The 22,510-nt window shown below is 43.1% G+C and overlaps 1 long non-coding RNA gene across 1 annotated transcript; it reads right to left on the reverse strand.

The window, feature by feature from the left end:
* Positions 1 to 10,430: 10,430 nt before the first annotated feature.
* Positions 10,431 to 21,880, reverse strand: LOC112666107 (uncharacterized). Its single transcript, XR_004807626.2, has 4 exons — positions 21,216 to 21,880; positions 14,545 to 14,697; positions 13,914 to 14,022; positions 10,431 to 10,876 (listed from the first exon to the last, which is right to left on the reverse strand). It is a non-coding gene; the product is annotated as an uncharacterized LOC112666107 (long non-coding RNA).
* Positions 21,881 to 22,510: the final 630 nt, after the last annotated feature.

Raw genomic sequence — 22,510 nt, forward strand, 5'->3', positions numbered from 1 at the left:
CATGGTAGACTAGACCAATCAGATTACCTTTCTCAAGAATATAAATTAAGGGATTCTGAGAGAATGGGGCTGTAGGCAATGTAGGCTGAAGCTGGGACGATGTCTAGGGAGGGCAGCCAGAAGGCAGAGCTGGGCCCTCTAGCATCAGGGCAAGATAAAAGATGAGGGAGCAGAAGCTCAAGCTGAGAGCAGGACCAGGAACAGAGATGTGTGTGAGCCCAGAAAGATCTGAAGCGACCCAAGGGAGCTCATCCCCATAACCTCTCACCTCCAAACAGACTCCAATTTCTGCCCTGGAGGTACTCTTCTGGGATCACCACGCAGTTTGGGTCCTTCACACACCCCTTCCCCGTGGTGCTTATGTATCATTACATTATGCACTGTCACCAACTCTTATCCGCGTTCAGGTGTTCTTTGCAACCATAATTAAAGCACATGAAAAGTTTCCATATATTTTATTTTGCTCTGCTGCCCTTCAGCAATTTTTTTAAAGATTTTATTTATTTGAGAGAGACACAGAGAGAGAGAGAGAGAGAGAGTATGAGCAGGGGGAGGGTGCAGAGAGAGAGGGAGAAGGAGACTCCCCAGATGTAGACTTCCTGCTGCGCAGGAGCCTGAAGCAGGGCTCTTATCCCAGGGCCCCAGGATCACAACCTGAGCCAAAGACAGACAGTTAATGGACTAAGTAAGCCACATAGGCAGCCCTCCCCGTTAGCAATTTAATCCCCTCTCAGCCACTTGTTCGTTGTATCATCTCGGGAAATGTGCATGTCTTCTCTGAGCCTCAGTTTTTATCTAACTAATGGGAGAGTAATGGGGTCATGTGGGTTTACTTGTGGGAATAATGCATGTAAATCTCTTAGTGCTCTGTCTGCCACTGTAAGAGCTCAAAACATCTGTTGCTGTGATTACTATCATTACCATCTCAAAGACAAAGAGGAGCAGAAAGTAGATACCATTGGTATCTGGTCTAACAGTGCTCATGTATTTTTGCTTAATGTAAGCATTGAACTGGAATTAGAGACATCCCAGGAAGTCCTGAATCTTTGTTTAAGAAATGCCTGCAGCTTTATTAAACAAAACAAATCTTCTGGTCCTAACCACAGACATTCTGGTTCAGTGGATCTGAGGTCAAACTCTGGATTCTGCTTTTTAAATGAGGCTTTGCACATCATTCCAATCCAGCAGGTTTGAGGACCGTACTTCATGGAATTCTGACTTAGCAATTGTTTGTTTCCAAAGCAAACAAAAAACATGTCTCCCAGTCCCACCCACTTCAGGAGAATCTGATAACTGGTCCATTGGTCAGGTTGGAAAGATCTGAGGCTGGGGTTTACAATACAATTTTGGAGGATCTAAGATATATTCATTCACTTTTTCCCAGAAGTGACAGTCTTCACAAATAGAAGTGTAGTTTAACTGATTTTAATTTTTCTGAGATAAAGATAGATATATGGATGATATAGATAGATATAGATATAGATATAGATATAGATGGATATATAGACAGATATAGATACAGATATAGATATATCAGGACTACATTGAAGAGGGTGAGCTCATCGTGAAATTCAGTCTAACAATTATGTTTGGATCTGAGAATTGTTACTTTTGGCTCATAACGAATGGCTTTCACACATCAAAATTACCTGGGTAAATAATTTAAAATCCAGAGTCTCTGTCCCCATCCCTAGAAAGTCTGATTCAGCAGGTGTTCAGCAGGACTAGGAAAACTGCATCTTTCATGTACTTATGAAGGTAGGGATGGGAGACCAGCCTTGGGAGAAACTGCTCACAGGTGCTCTCAATGTGGGAAATTCATCCTCTGAGAGCCCTTTGTGCTACCTGCAGTCCAGCCTATGTTACAGAGCTTTACTTTGGAAGAATCTTCTTCTCAAATATTCCTCTACCATAGGTGCAGATACTGGTTTGCTTTCAGGCCACAGTCAGAAACAGCAGCCCCTTTGGAAAACCCATACCAGTGTAGCTTCAAAATACAACTAATTTTGTCTGAGAGAGATGTCAAGACAAAAGCCCAAAAGGGAAAGCTTCTCAGAAGATGCAATAGATAAATAATCAGAAACACAGGCTGGAGTGTAGCGGGGAGGGGGAGGGTTAAGCCCTTAAATGACACAATCCTACCCAGCAGGATAGGAGATGCTTTAAGAGCTTTCTCAGCAAATTACTAGCAGGTACTTGTTTCCCTGCTTGGTTGGTGATGTAGAGATAAAACAGATTATCAAGGTTGACACTCAGCTTTGTGCCGTGAACACACAAGTTAGCAAACAGATGAGACCAGAAGTACCAGAAAGTAAGCCCCAAAACTTGAGGAATTGGGGCAGCTGTCTTAGGCCAGGTTCTCTGGATTTTAAGCAGGCAAAAGTGACTACAGAGTAACTAGAGCGAAAAGGGAAACGGAAAGAGAATTGATTTGCAGGATACTACGTGTCTTACAAGAACCTAAGGGCAGCTCCTTTGTGGGAGCCTGGAACCAGGAGGAGGAAAGCCACCAAGACCTCAGAAGGATTCAGTCCCAAGGTTTCCCAATTTTCCAAGGGAAATCTGTTTCCCAGTCTCCTTGGTCTTCAGCCTTTGCTTTTGCTTTGGGGAGCTCAGGGACATATGTGGCTCCCCACTGCTCCTGAGTCGCCATCCTGCACACTTAGCCCCTTATTCTCAGGGAAAAACTCTGGCCCAGTTTGGATCAGGGACTCTTTCCTTGTCTAATCACTGTTGGAGGGAAGGGGGTGACTCCTCGTGCAAAGGAGGAGGCTGGCAGAGGAAACAGTTTTCAGACAGAGAAAGCCATGGGCTGAGCAGACATCCCAAAATGTATCTCCTGTAAGAACTATCCTGGTAATATCCCAAGGGAAGAACCAGGACTATTTCTAAACAGTCATTTTTGTGCTTACTTATTGAATTGGAGGTGCTTCTCATGGGAAAGTTTCTTTCTTTTTTTTTTTTTTAATTTTTTTTATTTATTTATGATAGTCACACACAGATAGAGAGAGAGGCAGAGACACAGGCAGAGGGAGAAGCAGGCTCCATGCACCGGGAGCTTTTTTTTTTTTTTTTTTTTTTTAAATTTTTTTTATTTATTCATGGGAAAGTTTCTACAGCCCCCAAACCCCACGACTCCAGTTGGCCCAGTCTCAGCCAAGCATTGCATTCAAAGAAACACAATCCAGGAAACGAAAAGTATTATAAACCTATACTTAGTTTATCAAATCTATACTGTCTCTCAAGGAAATACTAAAGGAGAAGGTGAACTCTTCATGTATTAGTGAATATCTTAAAATTCTCTCTCTGTTGTGCTCCCCCTGCCCACTCTCCTGCATGTGGTTGCTAGCTTTTCCCCAAACTGTTCTTCCCTAATTCTCAACTTGTACCCCCAAACATACCTAGTGCTCAGATCTTTTCTGTCCCACTTTCCTTTCTCCTTCACCTGCTCCTTAGTCTGTAAATCAGATTAGCCACTCTCTGGTGCTTGGTTTTTAACCTCTTCTTTGCTCACTACTCAGATACCCTCCATACGATGCTGTTTCTGACACTGGGTGAATTTTTTTCCTCCTAAACTGCAGAGAAGACTTCATACCTTGTGTGAATTCCATCCAGCTGGTGGCCTCACACTGGGAAAGAGGAAGGCTCTGGGAAAGTCATTGTATCTGTTCTCATGGTCAAGGCCCATTATTTAGGAAACCTTTGTGGTAGACAAGATCTCAGGTTTGGCCCCTTCTCTGTCTTCAGCCCATTTTGGCTCCCGGAGAAGTCTCGACATGAACATGAACATACAAGCCACAACTGCTGGATAGCCCTGCATGATGGGCCTGTGACAGATAAATGCATGAAAGTTCAACCCAATCCATCCTCCTATTAACTATTGAATTCTCTCTCTTGCACTGAGACCTTTGTTCTGGCTGCTGTATCTGTTTAAAACACCCACACTTCTAGCTGTTCTTTTCTACCTGTCTTCATGTGACTGCTTCTCATTTTTCAGTTCTCAATGTACATGGGTTTCCTTCACAATGAAAAAGTTGCTCCCAGAAAGTCGGAAATAGGTACCCCTGCATTGGTCTCCTAGGGGGACCCTGCATGTCCCATACCACCATTTTGTAAGTGTGAGTTTACTCTTCTCCCCTTTACAATCTGAACTCCATGAGGGGTGGGGTCTTGGCTGTCTTTTCAACACTGTTTTTCTGGGGTCTAAAACAATAGAGGCTCAAAAATATTTTAAAGGGGTGTCAAAAGGAAGATTCCTAAAAATCTTGGTTCAGTAAATCAAAGGGCCAAGAGAGATTATGGGCTTGGTCTTCTACACCTTTGAGTATCCAGGTTTCCTCTGATACCCCAACTTCCTTCATAGGTGAAGACTTTTTTCCTCTGGATGATGAGTCGCTGCAAGGCAAAATTTCACTCCCATTCCCTATGATCAGGTTTTCATTACTGAATTTTCCCCAAATTGGTGATGGTTTTTTTTTTTTTTAACTCCAGCTAAGCATAGTATTTTCCAATTTCAAGGAGTAATAGTGCCCTTGGACTCCATAATGAAGCTACCAACGTTTCAAGTACTAGCAACTATAAATGCAAAAACTAAAGTCAAGGGCACATGCCCCTGAATTGTAATCAGATGATTTATGATATAATGAATGAACCATCACTAGGAAGTGAAGGTTTAAGAATAATCAAATCCATACTGATCTGGCAAAATGCTACCCAGGAATAAACTTATATCAGCAAATGGAATAAATTAACATATTTCAACATACTTCTTTCATGGATCTAGTGCTAATTACACCACCATTTTTTATTGGAAAATGTGCCTGAGCAGGCCAGGACAAAATCAGGGCACACTTAATAGATAATGGAAATCTACAGCTGAATTAGAAATAAATGAGATGATACAACACTTAATAAAAGCTCCAATGGCAGAAGAAACACAAAGAAAGAAGTTGATGCTTTCTATCCAGTATCAAAAAGTCAGCCTGTATTATAACTATAATATAGTTATTTCCTATATTCCTTTCATTTCGGAATTATTTCCAGATAAAGAACTCAGGAAAGAAATTGGCCCATTTATTTGTAAAATCTATCCTCTAAATTTCATCTATCAACTGTGTCAACATTGTTTCTCAATTCTGCACAATAATGAATTGGGGGGGGGGCGGGTTGTATAAAGAACGGGCATGTCTGAGGCATTTAATGCTCACTGAATGTCCAGTGGAATATTCCCTTCCATTCCCAACCCTCTCGCAACTGGGTAGGATCAAGAAACTGGTGCTGGGCCAAAAAGTGAGGGCAAGTGAGATGTCACTTCCAGACTAAGGTGATGAACCACCCCTATGCGTTCATTTGCCTACCATTGCTCCTTCCAAACCGCAGTGATCTGGATGCCTCAGGATGAGATGCTAAGTAACTGGACAGAAGCAAACTTCCCTGAGTCACTATGTGGAAGAAGCCATGCATAACAAGCTTTGTATAAACAAGAAATACACCTTGGTTGTATTAAACAGTAGAGATTTCAGGGTTAATTTGTTACTATAGGATAACCCAGCCCATTGTGACTACTATGTGGGGGTAAGTCTGAAATGACTTCTCAAGGTTCTTTCTGGTCTGGGTGATCTGGTCCTGTGAGTCCCTGGATGACCATGTGAAGTTCTGAGGGCTGAAAAGGCCAATGCTTTGGATGTAGTTTCTTTTTCTGTAGCTTGATTGGTTTGGTGGGTCGGTTGCTTTGGTGTGGTTAAATTACTCAGTTATTTTAGCCTCCAATCATGAAGGTGGGCTTAGAGAATTAGATTCCACAAGACTGTAAGCTCCAAGCGGGCACATATCTGTACCATTGCATTTATGCATGTTAAGCTCAACCAGTGCCTGCAGAGAGTAGATTTTTGATAAATATTTGTTAGACAAAAGAAATAAAAGAATTAAATAATCAAAATGGCCCATGCAAAGAGAACCCAGATGACATGAAGCCTCCATCAACCTGAGTGCTGCCCTAGAAAGACTGAGGGAAGATTTTCTCCTCCATATAAGAGCAGAGGCTCTGGAGGGAAAGCACTAAGCTTAATTAAATGGGTAGCATATTCATTCCTCAGATATTTATTGAGCACCCACTGTGTGCCTTATTCTAGGACTTGGGATAAAACAGTGAATAAGGTAGACAAATTTCCCGTTCCCATGGAGCTCTCCTTTGCTTTTCCCTCATCTTTTTTTTGAAGTCAAATTTGACCTGCAGAAAGAAAAGTTTTCAATTATCTAGTTATCAGAGTTATCCAGTATAAAAAAGCAAGTCATGGCAGAAGGTCCAATTATCTTCCAAAATGTTAACTCCATAAACCCTATTTCCCTGGAGCTCCCAATTAATAACCAGCCTTCTTTGCTTCACCCTTCACTTCTGGTGCTTTACCTTGGAGATTCCCACCTCCCTATGTCTTTTGAACTGAGCAGTGACCCCTACCCTCCTCCTTGGCCAACTTCATTCTTAGGAGAAACTATTTCCTTCCATGGGCTTCTCTTAATCTACTTGTGAGTCAGTTTCCTGTGGCTTTTCCCTATCAGTGGTTTTGGAGACGGCTTGCTAGGCTGTCCTGTGTTAACCATCTTCAGCCAGGGGCTCAGAGCTATGAGTGTCTTCAAAGGGGTCACTGCATCCCCAGAGACATGTTCCCAGCAGTCCTAACTGAAGTCTGCCCTGAACTGGCCCAAGGACTCAAGAAAAAAGTTTGCTTCTTCCATCTGATCCTCAGAGTGTTGCCCAAGACCACACAGCGTGGTATCTAAGCTGATCGCGGTGCTCAGAGGGGCAGCAGCACAGAGGCACAGCTGCTGACTACCCCTCCCTGCCAGTGCTCTTTCCCCTAACTCCCTTACCACAGCGACACCAGACAGCTGTCAGGTTGCTGGGATGCAAGGAACATCTCCATCATCCATTCCTGCCTTTGTGCCTCCTGCAGCCCCTTGACTGCTTGGCCAGTTTTGAGTGAATCCAAGCTCACCTATGAGATCTGTGTCACCAGAAGCACATTTTCCCCGGAAAGGAGTCTTCTTGACATCATCAGGGCAGTTCTCTTCCTTCTTCCTCATTCCAGCTCTTTGTTTTGCAAATTAATGCCATCCACACAACCCTGTCATTCATTCATTCATTCATTCATTCATTTTAATTTTATTTTTTTCCCCTGTCATTTAAATTTTTTTTTCTTTTTTTTTAGACTGAGGCCAAGAACTCAGCACACAATTCCCAGGCACACCAACCAGGGTGCAAACAAGTTTTCAACCTTGTGTGGCAGTTGAAAATAAAATCTTTAATGTGAACAGTAGCATGCCCTGCAAAGAACCAGCTAGGGAAGAAGTTTGGAATGGAATAGGACCCCAGAGAATAGAAACACTGGATGCGTCCAGGTCTTCATTTGCTCCCTTGGAGGATACCTTGCTTCTGTTTTCTCCTCTGCCCTAAAGATGAGTGAGTGACCCATGAGGAAATGCAAAGAGCCATTCCTGTTAGCTGGGCCACCCAGGTAAAGAACAGGTATAATAACAAATGAAACCACATCCAAAATTTCGAAGAAGCACTGCAGAAGGAGATTTTGTGCTGCCTTCACCTAGGCAAGAGTGTGCCTCCCCTGCAGAGCCCTGTGAACCGAGATCTCAACCAAGAATGTGAGTGGGCTAGACCAACAGGGAAGGGGGAAGGGCAGGGAGGACACAGCCACCTCCAGGCCCCAGCACTAATGGTCCCACAAGTCTGAAATCTGGACAGGATGCATCTCCAAGCATTCTCTGAATGGATCTTTGTCAAAAATTTTGAGGGTATCAAGGGAAAAGCTTCTCGCTAGATTGAGCCAAGTATACCCTTTCATCTGCTCAGATGACTGTGCTAATGAGCAAACTTCTAAGTAGTAGACATGGTTAATTTTTGTATGAGACACACTCAATGGAATGAAATTAAGGGAATTATCCTATCTTTGTGCATGCTTACCAGTTCTATTTTTGAATTTCAATTGGAAACATGATTTTTCTCTTGTCACTCCCTTCTCTGAGACTACGGCATGCGAAAGAAAGCTGCGTTGTAAGTATACCTTCTCTCCCTTGCATTCATCACCTTCCATCACAAAGCACAGAAACTTAGCAGGTAAGTGATCATACATAACACCTGTCTGATAAAGGTGCTGCATTCAGGAGCACGAGGTCCTGGGGCCATAATTGGACTCAGGGCCGGCTGCAATGTGCACTAGAAGAACATTAATAACATGCCCACACGTATGTGCATGTGTAAGGATCCATTTCTTCAGGAACTGTATGTATCTGCCAGGCAGAAAGATTTATTGCACTGGAACAAACCCACCAAAGATATTTATTTAAGGACTTGCCATACAAAAGTTTTATAAAAACACCACTTTCTAGCATTACACACAGAGAAGTTAAATTACTACACTGTACACCTGAAATGAACGTAACATTGTGCATCAACTACACTCAAACTTTTAAATATCACTTTTCTATTTCTTAAAAATAAGCTTTTTGCTAAAATGATATTACAAAAGAACATGTATGTACTACTAACCCCTGTTGCAAATCCTAGATATTGTAAGTGAAATTCCTTTTTTTTAGATTTACTTATTTATTTAGAAAGATGCAAAGTGAAAGTGTGCCCATGCTCTCATGCACGTGAGACTCTGAGAATGGAGCCTCAGCTTCCATCTCACAATCCTGAGATCATGACCTGAGCTAATATCAAGAGTTGGACATTCAACCAACTGAGCCACCCAGGCACCTTGGTAAGTTTAAAAGAAGTAAGGGTGTTGTGATATGAAAGAGTGCATTCACCATTCAGCCCTAAAGAGCATCCTAAGAGTTTTTGTTATTAAATTTTTATATTTTGGGCAGCCTGGGTGGCTCAGCGGTTTAGTGCCGCCTTCAGTCCAGGGCATGATCCTGGAGACCCGGGATCAAATCCCACATCGGGCTTCCTGCATGGAGCCTGCTTCTCCCTCTGCCTGTGTCACTGCCTCTCTCTCTCTCTCTCTCTCTCTCTCTCATAAATAAATAAATAAATAAATAAATAAATAAATAAATAAAATCTTTAAAAATTTTTTGTTTTATATTTTTAGGGGCCCAATTAGCAGAAGGTCTGACCCATACTAAATGCTCAACAAAATATTCTTTCCCAAAATCACATTAAGAACATGTGGGGCACCTGGGTGGCTCAGTGGTTGAGCATCTGCCTTTGGCTCAGGTCATGATCCTGGGGTCCTGGGATCGAGTCCCGAATCAAGCTCCTGGCAGGAAGCCTGCTTCTCCCTCTGCCTATGTCTCTGCCTCTCTCTCTGTGTCTCTTTTGAATAAATAATCTTTTTTTTAATAATCTTTTTTTTAAAAAAGAAGAGAAAAAGTTAATTAAAAAAAAATCCGGGGATCCCTGGGTGGCGCAGCGGGTTAGCGCCTGCCTTTGGCCCAGGGCGCAATCCTGGAGACCCGGGATCGAATCCCACATCGGGCTCTCGGTGCATGGAGCCTGCTTCTCCCTCTGCCTGTGTCTCTGCCTCTCTCTCTCTCTCTCTCTCTCTCTCTGTGACTATCATAAATAAAATAAAATTTAAAAAAAAGATTAAAAAAAAATCCCATGTACTGCCATTGGACTTGGTACCAGACATACTTAAAAGGATATTGCTTCCAACCTTGAGGAGTTCAAGGAATAGACATAAAGGTTTTTCAAAAGAACCAAGTTTGATTTTGAAGGATGTGTAGTTGTTCAGCAGGTAAAGACATTGTGGAAGAGCAGAGGAAACCACAGGGCTCAGCAACATAGAGCAGTATGATGTATTCCAGGAACACTGTGCCATTAGTGTGGTTGGGAGCCTTGGTGCCAGGAGACGACACTGAGGAGATGGATGGGGTGGGTAGTGAAAGGTTTTGGATGCCAGGCAAAAGAGTGAGCTTCATTTTATGGGCAGTGAGGAGCCTTTTAAGGTTCTTAAGTAAGGACATGAAGTGATTCCATTTGTTTTGTAGAACATCTACTCTGGCAGTAGAAGGCAGGGTAGTTCTGGAGTGGAAGGAAGATTGAGTTGAGACAGAGCGATTGTTGCATCAAACGAAGCAAGTTTAACCAGAACAGTGGGCATCAGGAGGGAAGAATTGGGAAGAAAAGCCAGAAAATTTGGTAAGTAAAGGTAGTGTAGTGAAGCCATTGAAGAAGTGCAGTAGGAACCAACTGGAAGATAGTTTTCCTGCTATTGGGATGTTTCTTTCAGTAGCTGTGGCCTTCTGGGAACCTAGGATCCCTTAAATGGGAACTACACACAGATTCACATTCTCCATCGTGGATCTGTCCTTTGCTGACTGTGTGCCCTTGGGCACATTTTTGCTTTCTCTATGTCCCAGTTCGAAAAAAAAAAGGCACAAAACATGAGAGGCAAAGAGATATTCGCATTTACTAAGAGGAGAAAGGGTACAAATGAAGCCCAAGTAGGCTGAGCCGAGGAAAGAAATGCAATGGGTCAGCTGGTTGGCTCTGGTTACTTCTCCTTTCTGTCCTCACTCCTATCAAACTTCTTTGTTTTCAGGTGAAAATCATCACCCAGCTTCCCAGCCTGGCGGATGGCTCTGTTGGGGGATGTACAGGAGGTGTAGGAGGAGAAGAGAGGGTTCCTTCAGATATGCTCGTTGAACTGCAGGTGGGCAGGCCCCTGTTTATTTTCCCAGTGGAACACCACGTAGTTTACACTCAGTCTCTTCCAACCAAAATGATTGAGGAAATAATGATTACCAAGTAATCTAGCCTTTGGATCTAATCCATATGGCATCCCATTTGTGAGCCTCGGGGAGATGCAATGTTGGCCAGTGTTGGTTGATGGGAATGCAAACTGGTGCAGTCACTCTGGAAAACAGTATGAAGTTTCTTCAAAAAGTTAAAAATAGAACTACCTCATGATCCAGCAATGGCACTACTAGGTATTTACCTAAATAATACAAAAATATTATTCAAAGGGATACACACACTCCAATGTTTATAGCAGCATTATTTACAATAGCCAAATTATAGAAACAGCCCTAGTGCCCATTGAATGATAAATGGATGAGGAAGAGGTGGTGTATATTTATATATTTATATACCATGGGATGTTACTCAGCCACAAAAAAGAATGAAATCTTGCATTTGCCACAACACAGATGGAGCTAGTGTATTATGCTAAGCAAAATAAGTCAGTCGGAGAAAGACAACATAGGATTTCATTCATATGTGGAATTGAAGAAACACAAAACAAATGAGCAAAGGGGAACAAAAGAGAGAGGAAAACCAAGAAATAGACTCTTAACTGTAGAGAACAGCCCGATGGTTAGCAGAGGGGAGGTGCATGGGGGGATGGATAACATTGGTGAAGGGGATTAAGGAGTGCACTTGTCATGATGAGCACCGGTCATTGTATGGAAGCATGGAATCACTATATTGTGCACATGAAGCTAAAATTACACTGTACGTTAACTAACTGAAATTTAAATAAAAACTTAAAAAGACACACAGAGTTGGCCAGTGCTGGAGGCCAGTTCATATTTATGCCATTTCAGACAGCACCTTTTGATTGACATTTGGCAAGTACATGAGAAAGTTTCCTTTCTTAAAAACTGTTTTTGGGGCAGCCCCGGTGGCTCAGCAGTTTAGCGCCACCTTCAGCGCAGGGCGGGATCCTGGAGTCTCGGGATCGAGTCCCACATCGGGCTCCCTGCATGGAGCCTGCTTCTCCCTCTGCCTAAGTCTCTGCCTCTCTCTCTCTCTCTCTCTCTCTCTCTATCTCTCATGAATAAATAAATAAAATCCTTTAAAAAAACTGTTTTGATTTCCAACACCGCGATGTCTAATGCCTACAAGTCTTTCAATAATTATTGAAACTCATATTTAGTTTGGGACCTGTTAGAATGTCAGAGCTTTTGGAATTTGTCTTCCTGAGCAATGGGGTTAGACTATATCCCTGAGAGTGAGGCCAGGGTGGCGCTTCCCCTCAAGGCAATGGAATTCCCATTGCCAATTGACTTGGCCATAAGTCACTTTGGGAGAAAGGAGGATTTCCTTTATAGTAAAGATAGATGTCAGTTAGGCCAAGATTTGAGGAATGGAGAGATCCCAAGCATGGATGCACTCTCTGTCCATGTCAGAAGTGGGCAGGCATGGCCCACAACATCAGGATTCTCCAGGAATAAAATATGTATGGTACCCCTGAAGTTATGTAGCAAGGTGGCCCCTTCACCGCTCAGATGAAGAACTGACTTATTTGGAGAGCCTGGGACAGGTTTGGGCTTGTGCATAAGTTGAGAGAGCATATTGCCACCTTTGGGGTAAGGTGGCAGAGAAGAAGCCCTATTTTCCCCACTGCTATAATCAGAGAGCAGAGCATTGGCGCTAGGAGCAGCAATGGCCCCTGGGACACAAGGTCAGCACATAGCAGGTGCTAGCTTTGGGGCACAGGTTGCTGGCTTCTGGGGCAGTGAGTGAAGTAGTCATTGCATCCTTCAGCTTCATGGGACAAGTATCATCTTTGAGCAACCAGGCATTTGGATGTGATTAATTATTATGCTTCTTAGACACATGGGGTGAAGGAGGGAGACAGGCCCATCTGAGCAGCCAGGGTCATGGAGTCATTGTACTTGGGAGCATCACTGTGGGGTGATAATTCTTGTTCTTCATGCTGGAGAGTTAACACCCCAGGTTTCTGTGATTCCTTATAGCCCAAGGAGGGGGAAAAGGTGACTAAATGACTAGATTATGTTTATCTGTGAAAACAAAACAAAACAAAACTGGGGAGTTTTAGGAAGATTTGGATTATAGTTATGCTGGACACTGTGGATGGCTGAACTTTAACCTCCCAAAGGTAAATCCAAGTCTCAGCCCCAGGACCTGTGAATGTGACCATAACAGAGGGTCTTTGCTCTGTAATTAAGTTAGGGATTTCCAGATGAGGTCTCCCAAGATGTAAGGCTGGCCCTATAGCCAATGACTGTTGTTCATATAAGAGGAAGGAAAGAGGGGGGCACGTGAGGAGACATGCAGAGGACACTGTGAAAGCGAGGTGGAGACTTCCACAGTGACCTCGAGCCAAGGGATGCCAAGAGCTACTAGAAGCTGGAAGAGGCCAGGAAGGATTCTGCTGGAGAGCCTTTGGAGGGAGCGTGGCCCTGCCAACACCTTCCTTTTGGACATCTGGTCTCCAGAACATGAGAGAAAAAAATTTCTGTTGTTTTAAGCCATGAGGTTTGTGGTAATTTGGTTTGGGTTTTGTTTTGTTTTGGGGGCTGGGGGGGGTGTCTTTTTAAAATTTTAATTCCAGTATAGTTAACATACAGTGTCAACATTAGTTTCAGGTGTACAACATAGTGATTCGACAATTCTATACATTACTCAGGGCTCATAGGTTTGCAGTAACTTGTGACAGCAGCCCTAAAAAAAAACAATGCAGGCATATTCAGCATTTGTTGGTATTAAGTGAAAACCAAGTCAAGATGTCGTGCCTCGTGCTCTACCGGGAGTTTCTGAAAACCTGGCTGGGAACGTGTGACTGATTAAGTGTTCTCAGGCAGCGCTTCTTAAACTGAGCATGCATCAGAATCACCTGGAAGTCTTAAAACACATTGCTGAGCCCTACCCCAGAGTTTCTGATCCAGGAAATCTGGGGTGGGCCAAAGAATCTGAATTCCTGACGAGTTGCCAGGTGATGATGATGATGCGAGTTTGAGCCACGCTCTGAGAACCGCTGAGCTTCAGTTCACAGCTCCTTCCTCCCCAGTAGGGAAATGGGGCTTCTGATTTCAGAAACTAGTGGAAATTTTTTACCTACTCAGGGTAACATTGGTGAATTTTTTTTAATTTGTTGTGATTTACAGGGGTTCCAACTTATAAATCAAACAACTGGGAGCAGTATCACCTCTTTTCTTAGTCGACCCCTTGCCATTATCCTCTGAGCGTAGACAAGGCTGTGGATTAACGTGCTGCTCTGTAGGCAGCCCTTCTGCGGTCCTTCTGAGATTGTGGATCTGTGCAGGAATTGCAAACTTGGTTAGAACTGCAGGATCATTTAACACCTGGACCCTAGTACACAACTTCACACCCACCCAGCCCAGCCTCTTAAGGCACCTGCTGCTCTGCCAGTGAGACCACAGGGCTTTAAACAGCTCCACGGCTGACTTGGCCAGATAACACCTCCCTCTGGGCTTGGCCCAAAGCCACTTGCCTCTTGCTTTCTGCCCTGACTCTTCTCTGACTTTTCACCCCCTCCACACAAAGCGTATAATGAGAGAAGTTAACATCCATCAGGCCATTCTTGACATTGAGGAATTGAGTGGAAGTGTCAATTCCCCTTTTCAATTCCTAGGTGGACAATTCTGGCTTCTGGGTCATAAGATTTCTCAAAACGTCCTGTGGGATTTTTTTTTTATTATTATTATTGTTCATAGAGCTTTCCAACTAAATTATTCTTAGAATAGATTTTCACTACTTTCTTGTTGATCCCTCCACCCCTCACTCCTCCCTGGGATCACTTCCCAAAGAAGACCTACCTGCACCCAAGCCTTTGTCTCACTATTTAGAGAACCCATGTGTAGATCCAGACTGCAGTCCCCTTCTTCCTTTCCCACCTTCTGGAGATTGATGCAAGTCCAGAGATACGGGTGGGGGTTGTTGTTCTCTCTGACACTGAGAAATGAAGTTCCCTGCAAGTGGATCAGAGAAGTGGGCTACAGGAGCTGAAATACCCCCAGTTTGCCACCCTCCTGGGAGAAAGACCTTACACCTCACAGCTTTCATCAGAGAGAGGCCCTTTATTGGCTCAGACAGATACCAAAAAGACTTGGAGTTCATTTGCACTCACAAGTTCCTATATTCCAAAGGGAGGCCCTATGGTCTGTTTTAACTTAATACCATGCAAACGCTTTGGCTTCTTTAAGCCTTTCAAACTCTTAAAGCTGTATGATAAACGAGTCTAGTGGTTCTCCAAAACTGCTTTGTGGACTGCTTTGAAATCAGCTGGGGATTTGTGGGTTTTTTTAAAATCGTAGTAAGATATACATAACATAAAATTTACCATTTTGAGGGTCCCTGAATGACTCAGCTGTGTCTGACTCTCGGTTTCAGTTCTGACCATGATCTCCAAGTTGTGAGATCAAGCTCTGCGATGGGCTCTGCACTCACTGGGGGAGTCTGCTTGAGATTCACCCTCTCCATCTGCTCCTCATGCTCGCTCTCCCTCACTCTCATATAAATAAACAAAAAGTCTAGGGGTGCCTGGGTGGCTCAGTGGTTGAGTGCCTGCCTTTGGCTCAGGTCATGATCCAGGGGTCCTGGGATCGAGTCCCATGTCAGGCTCCCTGCAGGGAGCCTGCTTCTCCCTCTGCCTGTGTCTCTGCCTCTCTGTGTGTCTCTCAGGAATAAATAGAATCTAGAAAGAAAGAAAAGAAAAGAAAAGAAAAGAAAAGAAAAGAAAAGAAAAGAAAAGAAAAGAAAAGAAAGAAAAGAAAAGAAAAGAAAGAGAGAAAGAAAGAGAGAAAGAAGAAAAGAAAGAAAGAAAGAAAGAAAGAAAGAAAGAAAGAAAGAAAGAAAGAAAGGAAAAAGGAAGGAAGAAAGAAGGAAGAAAGAAGGAAGAAAAAGGAATGAAGGAAGGAAGGAAGGAAGAAAGGAAGGAAGGAAGGAAGGAAGGAAGGAAGGAAGGAAGGAAGGAAGGAAGGAAGGAAGAAGGAAGGAGCTTTTGGTTATTTCCATAGCTTGGCTGTAGTAAATAATACTGCAGTGAACATTGGGGTGTATATATCTTTTTGGCTTAGTATTTTTGTTTTCCTTGGATAAATACCCAGAAGTGGAATTGTTGGATTATATGATAGTTTTATTTTTAATTTTTTTGAGGAAACTCAGTACTGTTCGTCATCGTGGCTTCACCAAATTACATTCCTTCCAACCATGCCCAAAGGTTCTCTTTTCTCCACACCCCTGCCAACACTTACTGTCTTTTTGATACTAGTCCTTCTGACTGCCGTGGGGTGATATCTCATTGTGGTTTTGCTTTGCATTTCCCTGATTACTGATGTTGAGCACCTTTTCATGTACCGGTGAGCCATCTGTACGTCTTATTTAGAAAAAATCCTCTGCCCATTTTTAAATCAGTTTTTCTGCTGTTGAGTTGTGTGAATTCTTTGTATGTTTTGGATATTAGCCCCTTATCAGATACGATTTGCAATGATTTTCTCCCGTTCAATAGGCTGTCTTTTCATTTGGTTGATGGTTTCTTTTTTAGTTTGATCCCACTTGTTTACTTTCACTTTTGTTTCTTTTGTTTTGGGTGAGAAATTTATTTTTATAATTCCCCAAAATGTTAATGCAGTCTTTGCACACTTCTAATAAATGGAACTTCATGCTTTCTGGGGAAGCCCATTCCATTTGGACACCGTTTTTAGTAACTTGTCTCCTAATCGAAATTCATGTAAATAACAGCCATCGACCCAGTGCATGGCATCCAGATTTCCTTTGCCTGAAGTACCCCATTCTCTCCCCTCTGCTTACCTGGCTCCTTCACACTCTACCTCTTCCTCCTGTAGGCTGGCTCAGACATCCCTATCTGAATTTAGTGAACCCCTTCTCTGCTCCTGTAGCATCTTAATCTTACTCTGTCATAGCATTTCCACATGTGTTATCATTTCCTGTTTACTTGTCTGTCTCTGCTCCTACACTGCATTTTTTAAAAGCTCACAGCTGTCTACGACACAGTTTCCTGCAGTCCCCCCGAACCCCACTGCCCACTGTTCCGTGTGCTACATAGGCTCAGAACAAATAGAGGTTGAGGCATTTGTGGAAAAGCACAAATTATGCCCTGGATGCACACGAAACCACTCTGGGGATTCTTTAGTATGAAATAAGTATGCTTGCTAACATTAAGAGTTCCTCAATCAGCAAGAAGGAAAGATGATTGAATAAAATTTGCACTGTCTTCAAATCAGGTGATGGAATCTTAAAGCAATGAGCAATACCATCTGTAGGTACAGGCTGCTGGGGAGGCTGCCTAATTTCTTTCTCCACTGTTTTCCCTCGAATAGACTTCTTGCAAGCACATGCATTTGCTCAAGCTGGACTTTCTCTGTGCTAAAGAAAAATAAAGCACCTTAGGGTGTATTTAAACAACCACAGTTATATTTTTACTTGTGCATTTTACCTACAGCATTGGAAAAAGTAATTTTGTCCCAATTAGGATAGGTCTTTTCAACTGCTGACACATGTTTATAGAGCATCTGGATATAATCTGTTTAGCATCTGGTGTAAGGCTGTGAGATACTATCTCCTGAGGTCTCCCATGGAGAAGGAAAGGCATAAACTTGCACTCATTTGGACCATCCTAGTGTTGACATCTGCTGTTGGGTCAAGGCATCTGGGCCTCCCATCTTCTGCCATTTTGCCAAAGTTCATGAGGACAGAGTGTCACCCTAAACTCTCAAGGTCCTGCATTAATTGGAGCAGAAAACCAATGTCAGCCTCTGGCTGGTATAAGAATTTTAACATTCTTTTTCCTCTGCGCACGTTAGGTCCAGCACGGAATGGATCACACACATCTAAAAAAGCAGAAGTATCAATAATGGCTAGGTCTCTCCCTGCCCCAGCTGTAGATGTTGCCAGCTTTTTGGTTTATGTGTTCCCCACTCATGTTCAATTTGTGTCCTCAGATAAGGATGCATGCTATATTCCGTGAGAGTTCCCTGCCTGGTTTTTTGGTGTTTTGTTTTTGTTTTTGTTTTTGTTTTTTCTCTCTCTCTCTCTCTCTCAGCTTTGAGGCAGAGGCTTAAAGGAAAATGGTCTCATGAAGTTGTGTTTTGTTTTATTTTCTTATGTTCAGTTTTTGTTTTAGATTGAAGCAAATAGAAAAATCGGGGGGGGGGGCATCCTCTCCTTGCAATGCTTATTTATTGAGATTTGATTGATACATTTAACTGAATTCGGGATGTGTGAGCAGCCACTTGGTATCCATCACCCAGCCTACTAGGAAGGATGAGAAAAGCTATTCTGTATAAGGAGGAAGGGGAAGGTGCTCTTAGGTGTTGATGAATGGCTAATTGTGCAGGATCTGATTTAATCCTATATTCGTAACTTTGTGTGATGGGTTTGGAGAGAGAGGATGGCTTGTAAATATTGGGCTGAGTCTCACATACCCTTTACCTAATTAAGTCCTGAAGGGCCAAACAAACACTTTGACTTATAATAAAGACTCAGGCAACAGATATTTACTGAATATCCTTAATCTATCAGCACATGTACAGAAGGAAATAGGTCCAACATGTCCCCTTGTCCTTACAACAGAGGGTCTAGCAGGGAATATTGGTCATCATTGGTGGCTACACACATCAACATGGTGTCCCCGACTTTGGAGAAGTCATAAGTGAGCATATAGCCCAAGAAGAAGGGAGATGGGGAAGTGTTCCGCCTGAGGTAATGAGGATGCCTCCCTGTGGATGTGGCATTTCACCTGATGCTTAGAGGCATCAGTCAGTTGGGGAAGGAGAGTTCAAGAATGGGGAACAATATACACAAAGCTGGGAAAGCACCAGACTCATTCAAGGAACTGAAAAAATGTCAGTGCAGGGTGAACAGAGAACAAGAAGGTAGAAGATGAGACTAGGGGGGTGGGAGAGAGGAAAGCAGTGGTGCCAAGTCACATAGGCATTTTAGCCTTAAATGGCTATGGTCTTCTTCAAAGGATAAAGTAAGCCATTAAAGGTGTTGAAATTGGAAAGTACCTATAATCCAAATTAGAAACAATGGTTGTTTGGAGAATGAGTTCTATGAACAATAGTAAAAGCTGGAGAACAAGACTGTAAGCATGGAAGAGTGCTAATAACCCATTTAATAAACTTTTTTCCACCTTCTACAATAGAACTCTGATTTTATTCTAATTGGTGGTATGATTATATCTCCCTAACTCATTCAAGCTAGGATTGAACAATGAGATGTAAGTAAAGCAAGTGAAGTTTTTAGTTAAGTCAGTTCCTCTCAAAGAACTTTCAGAAGCCTTATCTAAGAGGAGGCCTTTTTGCATTTCACCTCCTTCTCCTACCCTGTTGCCTAGAATGCAGATATGATGGCTAGAGTTTCAGCAGCCATTATGGATCATGATATGATCAACTTTGATGATAACTTGCACTATGGAAGTGATAGAGGGGATGGAATAATGGGAGAGTGGGAAGAGGAGGGCATGTTTAGACATGCTTCTCATAAGAGATGTTGCTTGTAGTGAAAAGCCGAGACACCTGCACCCCAATATTTATAGCAGTAATATCCACAGTGGCCAAACTGTGGAAGGAGCTTCAGTGTCCATCGAAAGATGAATAGATAAAGAAGCTGTGGTCTATGTATACAATGGAATATTACTCAGCCATTAGAAACGACAAATACCCACCGTTTGCTTTGACGTGGATGGAACTGGAGGGTATTATCCTGGTGAAGTAAGTAAATCGGAGAAGGACAAACATATGGTTTCACTCATATGGGGAATATAAAAAATAGTGAAAGGGATTACAGGGAACAGGAGAGAAAAATGAGTGGTTAAAATCAGAGAGGGTGACAAAACATGAAAGACCCCTAACTCTGGGAAACGAACAAGGGGTAGTGGAAGGAAACATGGACGGGGGGATGAGGTGACTGGGTGACAGGTACTGAGGTGGGCACTTGATGGGATGACCACTGGGTGTTATACTATATGTTGGCAAATCAAACTCCAATAAAAAATATACAAAAAAAAAAAAAGAGATGTTGCTTGCATAGCATTTTGAAGGACTAAATGATTTAAGAAACATTGGGGTAGCTATAAACATTTCTTGTTATTTTTAGAAGTTCAGTTTTGTGTTTATTTCAACATGTGTGAAGGATAAGGCCAGGGGTTGAAAATGGTAGCTCATGGTCATGTCAGCCCTGTGATATATTCTCTTTGGATGTTTGGCTTAAAAAAATTTTTAATACCTTGTTAATATTTAAAACTTAGGAGCATTCATATAATAACCTGGCTTGGAGGGAATTCTCTGGAATTCCCCACATTACCACCCTGTTTGTGCAAGGCAAGAGAATTAGCTAAGTAGTGATTGCCCTATTCACCTGTAGTCCCCGTTGGCCCACTCACTGCTGACCTTCCCCACCTGGTCCTGCATGCACTTGAGTTTGCAGCCCTAAACCAGGGTTCCCTGCCATCATGAGCATTAGGAGGCCCCCTATGCTGACCCTCTCTGATGGCAAGGAGGGAGGCACCAAGTGTTAAATGCGTTGGAGAATGCAATGCAGATGAATTAGGATTGCTACCCTGTTGTGTGCAGTCTTAGGTGGCAGACGAGGCCAGGATACACAGAAGCCAGACTAGCGAGGCTGTGTGGGCTAAGCTGTAAAGGTTTGAACATTTTCTGGAAAATGATGGAGAACCATGGAGGATTTCGACATGAGAGCCCCATAATCAGGTTAAATTTTCAAGTCTCCATGTTGAAAGCTGAATGAAGAATGGATTGGATGAGACCGTGTTGTGTTGTAAATGAGTATAATTACCATTTTGTGTAGAGGTTACTAGCTTGTACATTTATTTGACTTTCATAACACTTCAGGAGTCAGGTCGTATGTATAGTTATTTTAAATACCAGAAAGCTGAGGCTCAGAGAGAAACAAAAATTGCCCAAAGTCCTATACAAAGTGACAGAACCATGACTTCCAAGACCAAAGCCCAGGTGATTTTTGCTCCTGGACCTCATTTGTAAGACAAAAGATGAAAATCTGATGTATTTCAGTAATGAGTTAGCAATAAAAAAGAAATATTATAAAAATTGAGATGATGAAATAGGCCTATTTCATGATCTTGAAGCCTACTTTTCTTCCTTTCCATTCTATTAAATCAAAGTGTCACCATAATAGTCTTGGTGGCCTTTCATTTGTCCTTTGTCTATATGTGTCACTTTCTAAAGACCCTCCCATCCACTCTAGTTCCCTTGGCTTCCCATTCTCTCTCTCTCTACTTCTTCCTTTTCTGTATAGGCCTGTTCTAGCAGTGGGCTCTGATTCACATTCAAATCTAGAAGTTTCTCTGGAGTTCCTCGTCTCCCCATTGCAGCTACCAACATGTCGGAGCTCTATGTTACTGGCCCCATGCCCACGCCCCATGTACTCACGTTACCCACCCCCAGAGCCCACACAGATCTAGGACTCTGTGAGCTGGGAGACACACCTTGAGAGGTCACTCCGGTTGTCTGGGCTGGCTGAGGTAAGCAGGAGAGTCAGAACCACCCAGGTGGCCCTGACCTCCAGGAAAGGGTGTTTCACAGCTGCCCGGGGCATCCTGTTGCAGGATCTGTCCACACTGGTGCTCAGAAAGTTTTCTCAGTCATTCACCTAAGTCATACCATGCATATTTGGCAAGGACAGTGGCCATTCATGCCGGCTTCTCCCTGTCTTCACTTCTTTTCCAGAAATGAAAAGCTTGGCCTTCCCCAGCCATACACACCCTCCACTCTGCTCCTCCAGGGAATGAGAAATTTGGCTCAGGAATCAACTCAGGGCTCCCAGCTTGAGCTGGCCATCTGGCATGACTGCTGCTTCCAAATTATGTTCACATCCATGGATAACCAAGTGGATTATCTCCAAGAATCATCTCAGTGAGAAGAGAGGAGGCGGAGAAAATATCACGTTCATTTGCTTGCTCAGAAAAGACCACGGACATCAGCTCTTTGCCCTTGCTGGCAATACCACTTGGTTGCTGCTCTGTAATGCAAAGCCTAAATCAGACTTATTAGTGTGGAACTAAAAGGCCCGGGAGGGCAGCCAGAGTTTCCAGAACTGGCATTCACTGTAGTCTGGCACAGCCATGGAACTGACAGGCCCCAGCTTGGGAAAGGTCAGTAAGGGCTTAGGGCACCCCAAATGCTCACTAACCCATTAACCACCACAGCTATAATTAAGATACATGTCCTTCCATTGCTGGATGTCATCTGCTTGTTGACAAGTGGCTCAGAGAATGGAGAGTAATGTTTAATAATTTTCCGGGATCCCTGGGTGGCGCAGCGGTTTGGCACCTGCCTTTGGCCCAGGGCGCGATCCTAGAGACCCGGGATCGAATCCCACATCGGGCTTCCGGTGCATGGGAGCCTGCTTCTCCCTCTGCCTATGTCTCTGCCTCTCTCTCTCTTTCTCTCTCTGTGACTATCATAAATAAATAAATAATTTAAAAAAAAATAATTTTCCCCAGCAAAATATTGTCAGGGAGGCAAATCTGGGAGAAGGACCATGTCTAGGTGGCCTCTCTTACACGAGTAATAGATCAATGTCAAGGTCTATAAAGAATCCCTACTCATAATCTCAAAAGTAGCAGCCTTCCTTTACTTTTGCTTAAATCACTGGTTTTCAGTCAGGTACCATCTGCCCCACCTCCAGGGACCATTTGGCAATGTGTGACATTTGGTTATCAGAACTGGGGGCAGGGAAGGGATGCTACTGGTATTTAGTGGGTAGAGGCCAAGAATGCTG

This window comes from Canis lupus, chromosome 20, assembly GCF_003254725.2.
Source record: "Canis lupus dingo isolate Sandy chromosome 20, ASM325472v2, whole genome shotgun sequence".
NCBI classification, from domain to species: Eukaryota; Metazoa; Chordata; class Mammalia; order Carnivora; family Canidae; genus Canis; species Canis lupus.